Genomic DNA, 15213 nt, shown 5'->3' with positions numbered 1-15213 from the left:
AAAGCAGCAGAATACACATTCTTCTAAGTGCTCATGGAATAGTCTCCAGAATACATCACATGCTAGGCCACAAAACAAGTCTCAATAAATTTACTAGTATAGATTATGTCAAGCATCTTTTCCAACTACAACACTATGAGACTAGAAATCAACTACAAGAAAAAAACTGGGAAAAATCACAAACACATTAGGCTAAAAAATATGCTACTAACACCAATGGGTACTGAAGAAATCAAAGAGGAAATCCAATAATATCTGGAGATAAATAAAAATGAAAACACAACAATCTAAAATCTATAGGACGTGGCAAAAGTAATTATCAAAGGGAACTTTAACCAATACAAGCCTACCTCAGGAAACAAGGAAAATTTCAATAAACAACCTAACCTTACACATAAAGCATCTAGAGAAAGAAGAACAAGCAAAACCCAAAGTTAGTAGAAGGAAAGAAATCATAAAAATCCGAGCAGAAATAAATGAGATAGATACAAAAAAATAGAAACAAATCAATGAAATTAAGAGCTGATTCTTTGAAAAGATAGATAAAGTTTATAAAACTTTAACTTTCAAACAAGAAAAAAAAGTGTCCACATCAATAACATCAGAAATGAAAAAGGAGAATTTAAAACCAATACCACAGAAGTACAAAGGATCATAAGAGTTTACTACAAACAACTATACTCCAATAAAATGGACAACATAGAAGATATGGACAAATTCCTAGAAATGTTCAGTCTCCCAAGACTGAATCAGGAAGAAATAAAAACTATGAACGGACCGATTACCAGTAATGAAATAGAAACAGTAATAAAAAAAGCTCCAACTAACAAAAGTCCACCCAGATAACTTCACAGTTGAATTCTACCAAACATTTGAGAAGTTAACACCTAGTCTTCTCAAACTATTCCAAAAAACTTGAAGAGAAAGGAATACTTCCAAACTCATTTTACAAGGACAATGTCACCCTGATACCAAGACAAGACAAAGATACCACCAAAAATTAAAAGTACCGGACAAGGGCTTTCCTGGTGGCACAGTGGTTGACAGTCTGCCTGCCAATGCAGGGGACACGGGTTTGTGCCCCGGTCCGGGAAGATCCCACATGCCGCGGAGCGGCTGGGCCCATGAGGCATGGCCGTGGAGCCTGTGCGTCTGGAGCCTGCGCCTCTGAAGCCTGTGCTCCGCAACGGGAGAGGCCACAACAGTGAGAGGCCTGCATATCGCAAAACAAAACAAAACAAAACAAACAAACAAACAAAAGTACTGGCCAATATCTCTAATAAAAATAGATGCTAAAATCCTCAATGAAATCTTAGCAAGCTGAGTTCAACAATACTTTAGGAAGATTATACACCATGATTAAGAGGGATTTATGACAGGGTGCAAGAATGGTTCATTATCCACAAGTCAGTGTGATACGCTACATGAACAAATTGAAGAATAAAAATCATATGATCATCTCAATAGATGCACAAAAGCTTTTGATAAAATTTAATATCCATGTATGATAAAAACTCTCCACAAAGTGGGTGTAGAGAAAACTTACCTCTACATAATAAAGACAATATATGACAAGCCCACAGCTAATGTCTTACTCAATGATAAATAGCTGAAATCATTTCCTCTAAGATCAGGAAAAAGGGTGCCTACTTTCATCACTTTTATTCAACATAGTATTGGAAGTGCTAACCACAGCAGTTGGACAAAAAAAGAAAGAAAAAGAATCCAAATTAGAAAGAAAGAAGTAAAATTGTCACCATTTACAGATGACATGACACTGTACATAGAAATCATAAAGATGCCACCAAACTACTAGAACTCATCAATGAATTTGGTAAAGTTGCAGAATACAACTTTTGCAATCTACAGAAATGAACCCACACTCATATGGGCAGTTAGTCTACAGTGGAGGAAAGGATATAAAATGGAGAACAAACAGCCTCTGCAATAAATAATGTTGGGAAAAGTGGACAGCTACATGCAAAAGAATCAAACTGGAGTATTGCCCACACCATATACAAAAATAAAGTCCAAATTGATTAAAGACTTAATTTTTTAATTAGGTCTTTAATTGATTGAAGACTGATAAGACCTAAAATTATAAAACTGCTAGAAGAAAACTTAGGTAGTGGGCTCTTTGACAGTGGTCTTAGCAAAATTTTTTTGGGTATGTCTCCTCAGGCAAAGGAAACAAAAGCAAAAATAAACAAATAGGACTGCATCAAACTAAAAAGCTTTTGCACAGCAGAAGAAACTATCAACAAAATGAAAAGGCCACTTACTTAATGGGAGAATATATTTACAAATGATGTATCAGAGAAGGGATTAATATCCAAAAAAAAAGAGCTCATACAACTCAACATCAAATAAACAAATAACCTGATTACTAAATGAGCAGAAGACCTCAAGAGACTTTTTTCTTAAGAAGACATACAAACAGCCATCAGACACATGGAAAACTACTCAAAATCACTAATCATTAGGGAAATGCAAATCAAAACCATAGTGAGATATCACCTTACACCTGTAAGAATGTCTATTATTAAAACAACAACTAATAACAAGTGCTGGAGAGGATATGGAGAAAAGGGAACACTTGTGTCCTGTTGGTGGGAATGTAAATTGGTGCAGCCACTGTGGAAAACATTATGGAGATTCCTCAAAAAAATTAAAAATAGAACTACCATAGGATCTGGCAATTCCACTCCTGGGTATTTATCTGAAGAAAGTGAAAATACTAGTTCAAAAAGATATATGCGAAAAACAAAACAAAACAAAAAGATATATGTGCTCCTATGTTCACTGCAGCATTTTTTGTTTTACAATAGTTAAGATGTGGAAGCAACCTAAGTGTCTATGGATAGATAAATAGATAATGAAGATTTGGTATATATACACACACACACACACACACACATACACACACACACACACATATATATATATATATATATATATATATATATAATTAAATATTTCTCAGCCATAAAATATGTTATCTTGCCATTTGTGGCAACATGGATGGACTTAGAACTGGATGGACCAGTATTATGCTAGCTGACACAATACTGGATGGACCAGTATTATGATAGCTGACATAAGTCAGACAGAGAAAGACACATACTGTATGATTTCACTCATACGTGGAATCTAAAAAACAAAACTAATGAACATATATAATTAAAAATAAGCAGAGTCGTTGCTACAGAGACTAAACAGATAGTTGCCAAAGGGGAGGGATTTGGAGGAAGGAGGTAAGTAGGTGAAGGAGAATAAGAGGCAAAACTTTCAATTACAAAATAAATGAGTCACAGGTATGAAAGGTACAGTGTGGGAAATATACGCAATAATTATGTAATATCTTTATTTGGTAACAGATAGTAACTAGATGTATTATGATTACCATTTTCAAATGTATGGAAATAGCAACTCATTATGCTATGTTATGAAGAACTAACATAGTTGTAGGTCAATTATACTTCAAAAACAATCCAACTCATAGAAGAATAGATCAGATTGTTAGTACCAGAGACAGGGGTGGGGTCGGGGGGGGAATTAGAAGAAGGTAGTCAAAATTTACAAACTTCCAGTTATAGGATAAATAAGTACTAGCAATGTAATGCACAACATGATAAATATAATTAATACTGCTTTACATTATACATGAAAGTTTTTAAACAAGCAAATCCTAAGTATTTTCAAATCAAGGAAATTTTTTCTCTTGCTTTAATTTTGTATCTATATGATATGATGGATATTTACTAAACTTGTGATAATCATTTCATGATATATGTAAGTCAAATCATTATGCTCTACACCTTAAGCTTATACAGTGTTGTATGTCAATTATATCTCAATAAAACTGGAAGAAAAAAATAAAGAAGAGTTTTTCAAAAGATAACACAGTTGATGAAAGACCTTAGAATAGAGTTTGCATTCAAAATGAAAGAAAAATGAGAAACTGCAGATATTTTTAATCAATAGAAACATTCTCAAAATGATGCTTAAAATTTCAACTAAGCTATTATTTCAAGAGTTTGGCAAGAGATCACATGCATTCCTTAAGATTAATTTGTAGATCCAGTGTTCCAAAGAATCTAACTTAGTACAATAGTGTTAACTTTCTGAAGAATTGTGAAAACTACTGGCAATTATTAGTAGATTCCCTAACCTATCTTCTGAGTCTGCTCTGCCTCGGCAATTTTTAAATCTCAATATGTCCTTATGTACTACATTGATATATTCCCTAGATAAAGGAACTCTACCCACACCTATGAGAAATTAATTAAATCAGAGTTACAAATATAACAAAATAAGTGAGATCACAAGCTGGAAAATTTCAGCTCTGTTTTATTAGTTCAGACAAGAAGAGATGATGCTCTTTAGCTAATCAAATCCTGGAGAGAAGAGATATGGACTTTTAGGAGAGAAGAAATCACAGGATGATGGGTGTGCAGGCAATGGAAGGTGGTTTTTCATTTGCCTGGATGACAGGTACCTCTTTAGGCTGGCTTTACTAAAGTGCACCAATAGCTTCACCTCCATCAACATCAGATGTGATTGTTGAGCACTTTTGTTGAGGGAGTTACACAGTGTTATGTCTTAGGCTCCCTGGAGATACCACAATTAATTAGAAAAATAAAGTCTCTGATCTCATGAAGCTTATACTCTACTGGAGTGAAACAGACAATAAACAAAAAACTCTAGATAAGTTATTATGCCATGTGATAGAGGTTGTGTTAGAAAGATTCTTTTATTAGAAATAGTTAATACATTATTTCAGTTACATATATCAGTGTGATTTTACTTTTCTGATTCTTTCCAAAAGGACAACTCTCTGAAAAAACGTTTGGATAATGGGAAGAGGAGAGGGAGAGCATAATGACACTAAGATATAGCTGTGACAGAGAGACAACACCAGGTGGAAAACAGATGCAGGAAGAAGTTAGAGGACCATTAAGCAAAGTTGTGGCTGTCGCAGAGCTTTCACTATGTTGGCCTTTCCTACAGTATTGTTGCATTTACCTGATTCAGGTACTGACTGGGTCATAATGACATTACCCCATGAACAGACTTTTCTCAGAATTGACTAGCCTGACCTGTTGCTTCAATGTCACATGAGCAGCCCTCATAATACCTACTTAGGAATTATGGTATTTGGCTACAAAAATGACACCTGGCCCACTCCAACGCACCTCTTCTTCCCAGAGAATTTCAAAGAAGCCTGTACATCAGGTTGGTCTGGAACGTCGTCTTGCCTCTGTAACCCTGAATACAGTTTAAGTACAGTGAAAGGAGTATGGCAATCTGATGTAATAGAAATTCCTAAAGAATGCTTTCTTTTTAAATTCACTCACTCATGTTTGATTTGGAGAATAGATTGTCAAGACCCACTTTTGTTACCTCACATCAGGTCAAAATGTGTAAATGGGAGTGGAAAAAAAGCCAGAATAACCTGAGAAATATCTAATCAACTGTATTGTATGCCATAGATATCAAAAGCTTATTATGCCAAGAGCACATTTAACTGATTGGAGAGAAAGGAGTGATGTTTGAGTTTTTTACTCATCTATTTGAAGCATATAAACAATTTGACAATGTTAAGTTTTTGTCCTTTATCTTCAAGCCTGAGGAAACAAAGGGAATGTGTTTTTTTTGCAGTTTCTGTATACACTTAGGGTTTTGGTTTAATATTTCTCAAGTTATGTCTAACCAGTGGAAGTATACCTATAGATAATAGAATTGTAAAAATATGCCATTATATTAGTGATTATTAAAAACAATAATCATTAAAATTTCGGGACATTAATTTAAAAACTGGGGAGCCAGATGCCTTAAAAGACTCAAAGAACAAGGAAAAATGTTTTCTATGTATATTTGTATATGCATGCATTTTTTGCATTATATATTTAAAATATTTCAATCTAAATAGGATTAAATCATGCATATTTTTCTAGATGTTTAGTTATGAAGTCATTCATAATGCTTATCTATCTATCTATCATCTATCTATCATCTATCTACCTATCTATGTTAGTTTAATATATATGTTAAAAAAAACCAACCCTAAGACAAACAAACTACCTAAATCAAGAGGTCGAGAATCATCAATATCTTTTAAGCCTCCTAAGGGTTTACCACTCCGTATTGTGTCCTTTTTCTTCTTTTTTTTAAACATCTTTATTAGAGTATATTTGTTTACATTTTTCTGTTAGTTTCTGCTGTATAACAAAGTGAATCAGCTATATGTATACGTATATCCCCATATCCCCTCCCTCTTGCATCTCACTCCCACACTCCATATCCCATCTCTTTAGGTGGTCACAAAGCATCAAGCTGATCTCCCTGTGCTATGTGGCTGCTTCCCACTAGCTATCTATTTTACATTTGGTAGTGTATATGTCAATGCTATTGCCTCACTTCAACCCAGCTTATCCTTCCCCCTCCCTGTGTCCTCAAGTCCACTATCTACGTCTGTGTATTTATTGCTGTCCTGCCCCTAGGTTCTTCAGAACTTTTTTTTTTTTTTAAGATTCCACATATATGTGTTAGCATATGGTATTTGTTTTTCTCTTTCTGGCTTTACTTCACTGTATATGAGAGACTCTAGGTCTATCCAACTCACTACAAAGAGTTCAATTTTGTTTCTTTTTATGGCTGAGTAATATTCCATTGTATATATGTGCCACACCTTCTTTATCCATTCATCTGTCAATGGACACTTAGGTTGCTTCCATGTCCTGGTTATTGTAAATAGTGCAGCAGTGAATACTGTGGCACATGACTCTTTTTGAACTATGGTTATCTCAGGGTATATGCCCAGTAGTGGGATTGCTGTGTCATATGGTAGTTTTATTTTTAGTTTTTTAAGGAACCTCCATACTGTTCTCCATAGTGTCTGTACCAATTTACATTCCCACCAACAGTGAAAGAGGGTTCCCTTTTCTCCACATCTCTCCAACATTTCTTGTTTGTAGATTTTTTGATGATGGCCATTCTGACCAGTGTGAGGTGATACCTCACTGTACTTTAGATTTGCATTTCTCTAATGAGTAGTGAAGTTGAGCATCCTTTCATGTGTTTGTTGGCAATTTGTATATCTTCTTTGGAGAAATGTCTATTTAGGTCTTCTTCCCACTTTTGGATTGGGTTGTTTGTTTTTCTGATATTGAGTTGCATAAGCTGCTTTTATATTTTGGAGATTAATCCTTTGTCAGTTGCTTTGTTTGCAAATATTTTCTCCCATTCTGAGGGCTGACTTTTTGTCTTGTTTATGGTTTCCTTTGCTGTGCAAAAACTCTTACGTTTCATTAGGTACCATTTGTTTAGTTTTGTCTTTATTTCCATTTCTCTAGGAAGTGGGTCAAAAAGCATCTTGCTGTGATTTATGTCATAAACTGTTCTGCCTATGTTTTCCTCTAAGAGTTTTATATTTTCTGGCCTTACATTAAGGTGTTGAATCCATTTTAAGTTTCTTTTTGTGTATGGTGTTAGGGAGTGTTCTAATTTCATTCTTTTACATGTAGCTGTCCAGTTTTCCCAGCACCACTTATTGATGAGGCTGTCTTTTCTCCATTGTATATTCTTGCCAACTTTACCAAAGATAAGTTGACCATGTGTGCATGGGTTTATCTCTGGGCTTTCTCTCCTGTTGCATTGACCTATATTTCTGTTTTTGTCCCAGTACCACACTGTCTTGATTACTGTAGCTTTGTAGTATAAAGTCGGAGGCTGATTCCTCCAGCTCCGAATTTTTCTTTCTCAAGTTTGCTTTTGCTATTCGGGGTCTTTGTGTTTCCATGCAAATTGTGAACTTTTTTGTTCTAGCTCTGTGAAAAATGCCATTGGTAGTTTGATAGGGATTGCATTGAATCTGTAGATTGCTTTGGGTAGTATAGTCACTTTCACAGTGTTGATTCTTCCTATCCAAGAACATGGTATATCCCTCCATCTGTTGGTATCATCTTTAATTTCTTTCCTCAGTGTCTTTTGTCTCCTTAGGTAGGTTTATTACTAGGTATTTTATTCTTTTGTTGCAATGGTAAATGGAAGGGTTTCCTTAATTTGTCTTTCAGATTTTTCATCATTAGTGTATAGAAATGCAAGGGACTTCTGTGCATTAATTTTGTTTTTCTGCTACTTTAACAAATTCATTGACTAGCTCTAGAGTTTTCTGGGAGCATCTTTAGGATTCTCTATGTATAGTATCATGTTATCTTCAAACAGTGACAGTTTTGCTTCTTCTTTTCCAATTTGGATTCCTTTTATTTCTTTTTCTTTTCTGATTGCTGTGGCTAAAACTTCTAAAACTATGTTGAATAATAGTGGTCAGAGTGAGCAACCTTGTCTCGGTCCTGATCTTAGTGGAAATGGTTTCAGATTTTCACCATTGAGGATGATGTTGGCTGTGAGTTTGCCATATCTGACCTTTATTTTGTTGAGGAAAGTTACCTCTATGCCTACTTTCTGTAGAGTTTTTATCATAAATGGGCATTGAAACTTTTCAAAAGCTTTTTCTGCATCTACTGAGAGTGCCATATGGTTTTTATCCTTCAATTTGTTAATATGGTATATCACATTTATTGATTTGCACATATTGAAGAATCCTTGTGTTCTTGGGTGCACTTAATCATGGTTTATGATCCTTTTAATGTGCTGGATTCTGTTTGCTAGTATTTTCTTGGGGATTTTTTCATCTATGTTCATCAGTGATATTGGTCTGTAGTTTTCTTTTCTTGTGACATCTTTATCTGGTTTTGGTATCAGGATGATGCTTGCCTTGTAGAATGAGTTTGGGAGTGTTCCTCCCTCTGCTTTACTTTGGAAGAGTTTGCGCAGGATAGGTGTTAGCTCTTCTCTAAATGTTTGATAGAATCTGCCTATGAAGCCATCTGTTCCTGTGCTTTTGTTTGTTGGAAGATTTTTTATCAGTTTCAATTTCAGTGCCTCTGATTGGTCTTCTCATATTATCTATTTCTTACTGGTTCAGTCTTGGAAGGTTGTACTTTTCTAAGAATTTGTCCATTTCTTCCAGGTTGTCCATTTTATTGGCATAGAGTTGCTTGTAGTAGTCTGTTTGATCCTTTGTTTTTCTGCTGTGTCAGTTGTTACTTCTCCTTTTTCATTTCTAATTCTGTTGATTTGAGTCTTCTCCCTTTTTCTCCTGATGAGTCTGGCTAACGGTTTATCAATTTTGTTTATCTTCTCAAAGAACCAGATTTTAGTTTTATTGATCTTTGCTATCATTTCCTTCATTTTTTTTCATTTATTTCTGATCTGATCTTTATGATTTCTTTCCTTCTGCTAACTTTGCGTTTTTTTTTGGTTCTTCTTTCTCTAATTGCTTTAGGTGTAAGGTTAGGTTGTTTATTTGAGATTTTTCTTGTTTCTTGAGGTAGGATTGTATTGCTATGAACTTCCCTCTTAGAACTGCTTTTGCTGCATCCTGTAGGTTTGGGGTCATATATTCATTGTCATTTGTTTCTAAGTATTTTTTTTATTTCCTCTTTGATTTCTTCAGTGATCTCTTCATTGTTTAGTAGTGTATATTTTAGTCTCCATGTGTTTGTTTTCTTCACAATTTTTTTTCCTGTAATTGATATCTAGTCTCATAGCATTGTGGTCAGAAAAGATACTTGATACGATTTCAATTTTCTTAAATTTACAGAGACTTGATTTGTGACCCAAGATACGATCTATCCTAGAGAATGTTCCATGGGCACTTGGGAAGAAAGTGTATTCTGTTGTTTTTGGATGGAATGTCCTATAAATATCAGTTAAGTCCGTTTTGTTTAATGTGTCATTTAAAGCTTGTGTTTCCTTATTTATTTTCATTTTCATTGATCTGTCCCTTGGTGAAAGTGGGGTGTTAAATTCTCCTACTATGATTGTGTAACTGTTGATTTCCCCTTTTATGGCTGTTAGCATTTGCCTTATGTATTGATGTTCTCCTATATAGGGTGCATAAATACTTACAATTGTTATACCTTCTTCTTGGATTGATCTTGTAATAGTCTTTATTATAAAGTCTATTTTGTCTGTTATGAGAATTGCTACTCCAGCTTTCTTTAGATTTCCATTTGCATGGAATATCTTTTTCCATCCCCTCACTTTCAGTCTGTATGTGTCCCTAGTTTTGAAGTGGGTTTCTCGTACAACATATATTCGGATCTTTTTTTTTTGTATCCATTCAGCCAGTCTATGTCTTTTGGTTGGAGCATTTAATCCTTTCACATTTAAGGTAATTATTGATATGTATGTTCCTATTCCCATTTTCTTAACTGTTTTGGATTTGTTATTGTAGATCTTTTCCTTCTCTTGTGTTTCCTACCTAGAGAAGTTTCGTTAGCATTTTTTGTAAAGCTGGTTTGGTTGTGCTGAATTCTCGTAGCTTTTTCTTGTCTGTAAGCATTTTAATTTCTCCATCGATTTGAATGAGTTCCTTGTTGGGTAGAGTAATCTTGGTCATAGGTTTTTCCCTTTCATCACCTTAAATATGTGCTGCCACTCACTTCTTGCTTGCAGAGTTTCTTCTGAAAGATCAGCAGTTAACCTCTTGGGGATTCCCTTGTATGTTATTTGTTACTTTTCCCTTGCTGCTTTTAACACTTTTCCTATTTATTTAATTTCTGATCGTTTGATTAATATGTATTTTGGCATGTTTCTCCTTGGATTTGTCCTGCATGGGACTCTCTATGCTTCCTGGACTTAAATGACTATTTCCTTTCCCCTATTAGGGAAGTTTTCAAGTATAATCTCAAATATTTTCTCAGTCCGTTTTTTATTCTCTTCTTCTTCTGGGACCCCTATAATTCGAATGTTGGTGCCTTTAATGTTGTCCCAGAGGTCTATGAGACTGTCCTCAATTCTTTTCATTCTTCTTTCTTTATTCTGTTCTGCAGTAGTTATTTCCACTATTTTATCTTCCAGGTCACTTCTCCGTTCTTCTGTCTCAGTTATTCTGCAATTGATTTCTTCTTGAAAATTTTTAATTTCATTTATTGTGTTGTTCATCATTGTTTTGTTGCTCTTTAGTTCTTCTGGGTCCTTGCTTAACATTTCTTGTATTTTCTCCATTCTCTTTCCAAGATTTTGAATCATGTTTAGCATCATTACTCTGAATTATTTTTCAGGTAGACTGCCTATGTCTTCTTCATTTGTTTGGTCTGTTAGGTTTTTACCTTTCTCCTTCATCTGTTGCATATTTCTCTGTCTTCTCATTTTGCTTTCCTTACTGTGTTTGGAGTCTCCTTTTCACAGGCTGCAAGTTCGTAGTTCCCATTGTTTTTGGTGTCTGCCCCCAGTTGGTAAGGTTGGTTCAGTGGGTTGCATAGGTTTCCTGGTGGAGCAGACTGGTGCCTGTGTTCTGGTGGATATGACTGGATCTTGTCTTTCTCGTGGGTAGAACCATGTCCAGTGGTGTGTTTTGGGGTGTCTGTGAACTTATGATTTTAGGCAGCCTCTCTTCTAATGCGTGTGGTTGTGCTCCTTTCGTCCCAGTGTTTGGCATGAGTGTCCAGCACTGGAGATTGCTGGTCGTTGAGTGGAATTCGGTCTTAGCATTGAGATGGATATCTGGGAGAGCTCTCACTGCTTGATATTATGTGGGCCTGGGGTGTTTCTGGGGGCCCTATGTTCTGAACTCAGCTCTCCCACCTTAGAGGTTCAGGCCTGACATCTGACCAGTACACCAAGACCCTGTTAGCTGCACAGCTTTTGGGAAGTTTGAGGTCTTCTTCCAGCATTCAGTAGGTGTTATGTAAGAGTTGTTCAATATGTAGGTGTGTTATTCATGTATTTGTGTGGAGGAAGGTGATATCCACATCTTACTCCTCTGCCATATTGAAGGTCCTCGTTGCCACAACACAAAACAATTTCAATGTGGATGCTCCAACTTCATTTGGGATAGTTCACATGTAAGTGTTCTACATCCTGAAACATTGTGCAATGGATTATCTTGAGACACAGTTCATTCTCTCCCATGTTCTTAAAATCTAAAGCCAAGAATGTGATGCATGCAAGTCCAGAGGCTTTTCCTTGACTCCCCTGCCTCAGCTGGGCCAGCTTTTCCTTCCAGAGGGATCAGGAGGTGAGTGGTGGTTTGAAAGCCCTTGCCCTGGAGTTGCCTCCAAATCTTCACGCCTGTGGGGACAGAGACCCAGAGAAATTTCCTATGTCCTTTTTCTAACCCTGAAAGCTAATCACTATTTTAAATTTTGTTATAATATTAGTATATATGTTTGTATACCTATTGTTATTTATTTATTTAAAAATTTAAATATAGTTGGTATCATTCTGTTTGTGTCTTTCTGCAACTTGCTTTTTTCACTCAACATTATAGTTTAGGATTCAGTGCCTATTCCTTTGTACTCCAACCTCACTCAGTCACCAGACACTGGCTGCCCCAGGAAGATTGTGACCTTGGGCAAAGGGGCTTTCTGTAGCTGAGACTGACCCTAAAGGAGATGATAGCCAGTCTTTATTTAAATTTTCACATTTTTATTGTGGATTTTTTCATTACTTTTGATTTTCAAAATGTTTTATTAAAACATGACATCTTGATTGCTGAGTTATTTTGGTGTCCCTTAAATTTAGCACCTGAGTCAAGTGCCTCATTTACCTGATTTAACTCAATCTAAATCTGGCCCTGACAGCTGGGCAGCTGTCTGATGACTCTATTCTCTGCAGCTGGGCAGAAAGTACTTCTTCCAAGAAGCTTCTAAGTAGTGCATTTTTGTTTCTACGCACCAAAAGTGACATTCCCAATGGTGGATCCTTTCTCTTCCTGAATCACTAAGTTAGTAGGACATGAAACAGAGCCTCTAACCAACTGACAGACTGAAAAATAAATCTTTATTGTTTTAAGATCATTAAATTTCGGGAATCATTTATTACCTAGACCATCTTGACCTGTACATAAATTGTTATTCAAACTAGGATGCCTAACAGCAACCTAAAATATATAAAAGCAATTGGCATTGGCTTAATAATCAGAGTATGTATGGTGAGAAAGTTGCTATTAGAGGCTGGAAAGATGACAATCCACTTTGTGCAGTGGCAAAACATTCAGTGAAACTAGCCCCTTTGGTTTTGGGGGCCAAAAATTTTATACTTAATAAACTTCTTGTTATAGAGGAGGGGATCAGAAAATAATTTTTTTTGTGGTGTGTTGGCTTCTATGTATGTCTTTGGTAAATTATTATAAGAAAGGTGTGCTCAGAAAAAAAATTGGTCAGTTTATAACCATGATATTTTCTTTGTCTTAATTGCCCTGAAATTTAATTTTGGCGTGTCTAAGTATGGATTTATTTATATTTATCTTTCTTGATAAATTTTGTGCCAGTGGATTTATTCTCAGCCATTATCTTTTCAGATATTGCCTTTCTCTCATTCTTTGTTGTTGTCTTTCCTGGAATTGCAATTGGATATATGTTAGACTTTATTTTTTTAGGTTGTTTACTGCTTTTTCATGTTCTTTTATCTTTTTTTTTAAATTTATTTATTTTTGGCTTCATTAGGTCTTAGTTGCTGTGCTCAGGCTTTCTTTTCAGTTGCAGTGAGCAGGGGCTACTCTTCATTGCGGTGCACAGGCCTCTCATTAAGGTGGCTTCTCTTGTTGTGGATCACAGGCTCTAGGTGTGCGGGCTTCAGTAGTTGTGGCGCATGAGCTCAGTAGTTGTGCCTCGTGGGCTCTAGAGCGAAGGCTCAGTAGTTGTGGCACACAGGCTTAGTTGACTCACTGCATGTGGGATCTTCCCAGACCAGGGCTCGAACCCACGTCCACTGCATTGGCAGGTGGATTCTTAACCACTGTGCCACCAGGGAAGCCCCATGTTCTTTTATCTTTTCGTATCTTTGGGCTGCATTCTGAGTAACAAACTTTTAGATCTATTTTCCAGTTAAATAATTTTTCCATTAGTTATCCTACAAACAAATTCAATAATTATATTTTCGTTTCTGGAGGATCTCTTGGTACATTGTCATTTATGCCATTTTGATAATGCATTATTTCTTGCTCATTCTTTTTTGATTCTAGATTTTTATTTCTTTAAATGTATTAAGTATAATCATTTTATATTCTTCATTTGAAAATCTCAATATCTAAATTCTTGAGAGTTCTAAATTTGTTTTATGTTATTTCTTCTGACTCTTGGTGAATTATATATTCATGTATTTGGTAAATTTTAATTGTGAGATCGTAATTAGTTGAACCTGATCTTTGAGAATCTTGAGAAATCTGGATGAAGATTATTTTATCTAGAGAAGGTTTGATTTATTTCTGCCAGTGGCAAGGGGAAATTATCAAACTGGGACAACTTAAATTTAACTTCTCATATTGAATTTTTCCCGATTCTTTCTGCAGTTTAATTTTTGATATAACTTATGTTAAAATAATTTCAAGATCCTATACAACTTGCCACACCTGTCTGTCTTTTACCAAGATTTCTGAATTCTGAATATTTTGCCACATTTATCCTCTCTTTAGCTAGCTATCTATCTAATTATTAATCTTTTTCAGAACCATTTGAACAAGCTTCAGACATATTGTGCCATCACTCATACATCCTCCAATAAATATTTCCCAAGAACAAGGACCCTTCCCAACATTACCATCATACAACTGTCCAAAAAAGAAATATAAGCATTAATGCAACAATGCCATCTAATCCACAGACCCCACTGAAAATGTTCTACGTGTATCAATAGGCTTTTCCCTATGGTCCAGGATCCCATCCAGGATAACACATTGCATTTCCCTTTATTTTATTTCAATCGGGAACTATTCCTTAGCCTTTTCCTTTCATGGCTTTGATAGTTTTTTTTTTTTCTAATTTTGACCCATTGTTCACACTTTTGCCTATTCTTCCCCATAGAATAATTAAAATCTTCATGTACTGGTAGAAAAATCTTCCACCTCCTTAAATCTCCTCTTCTCCAATCTAAATATTCTTAATTGTTTTAATTGTGTCTAATACATCATATTTTCTATTCTGGTTTTTCATCTTTTAAAATATATATTCCAGTTGTTTAAAAATACTCTGAACTAAGATTCTGATTAGAATAAGCAAAGAAAATTTTGTAGACTAGACACAGATTTTCAACCAAAACTTTAGAGAATTTTTGGCAGTGAGTGACTGAACTTGAGTATAAGAGGGATACTGGTTTGAGAGTGTTGCCTCTTTGCCATAATTGTTTGATTTTGTTTTTTCCAGT

The sequence above is a fragment of the Neophocaena asiaeorientalis genome, unplaced genomic scaffold (assembly GCF_003031525.2).
Source record: "Neophocaena asiaeorientalis asiaeorientalis breed wild unplaced genomic scaffold, Neophocaena_asiaeorientalis_V1.1 scaffold601, whole genome shotgun sequence".
Taxonomy (NCBI): Eukaryota; Metazoa; Chordata; class Mammalia; order Artiodactyla; family Phocoenidae; genus Neophocaena; species Neophocaena asiaeorientalis.
This window is presented reverse-complemented; position numbering follows the sequence as displayed.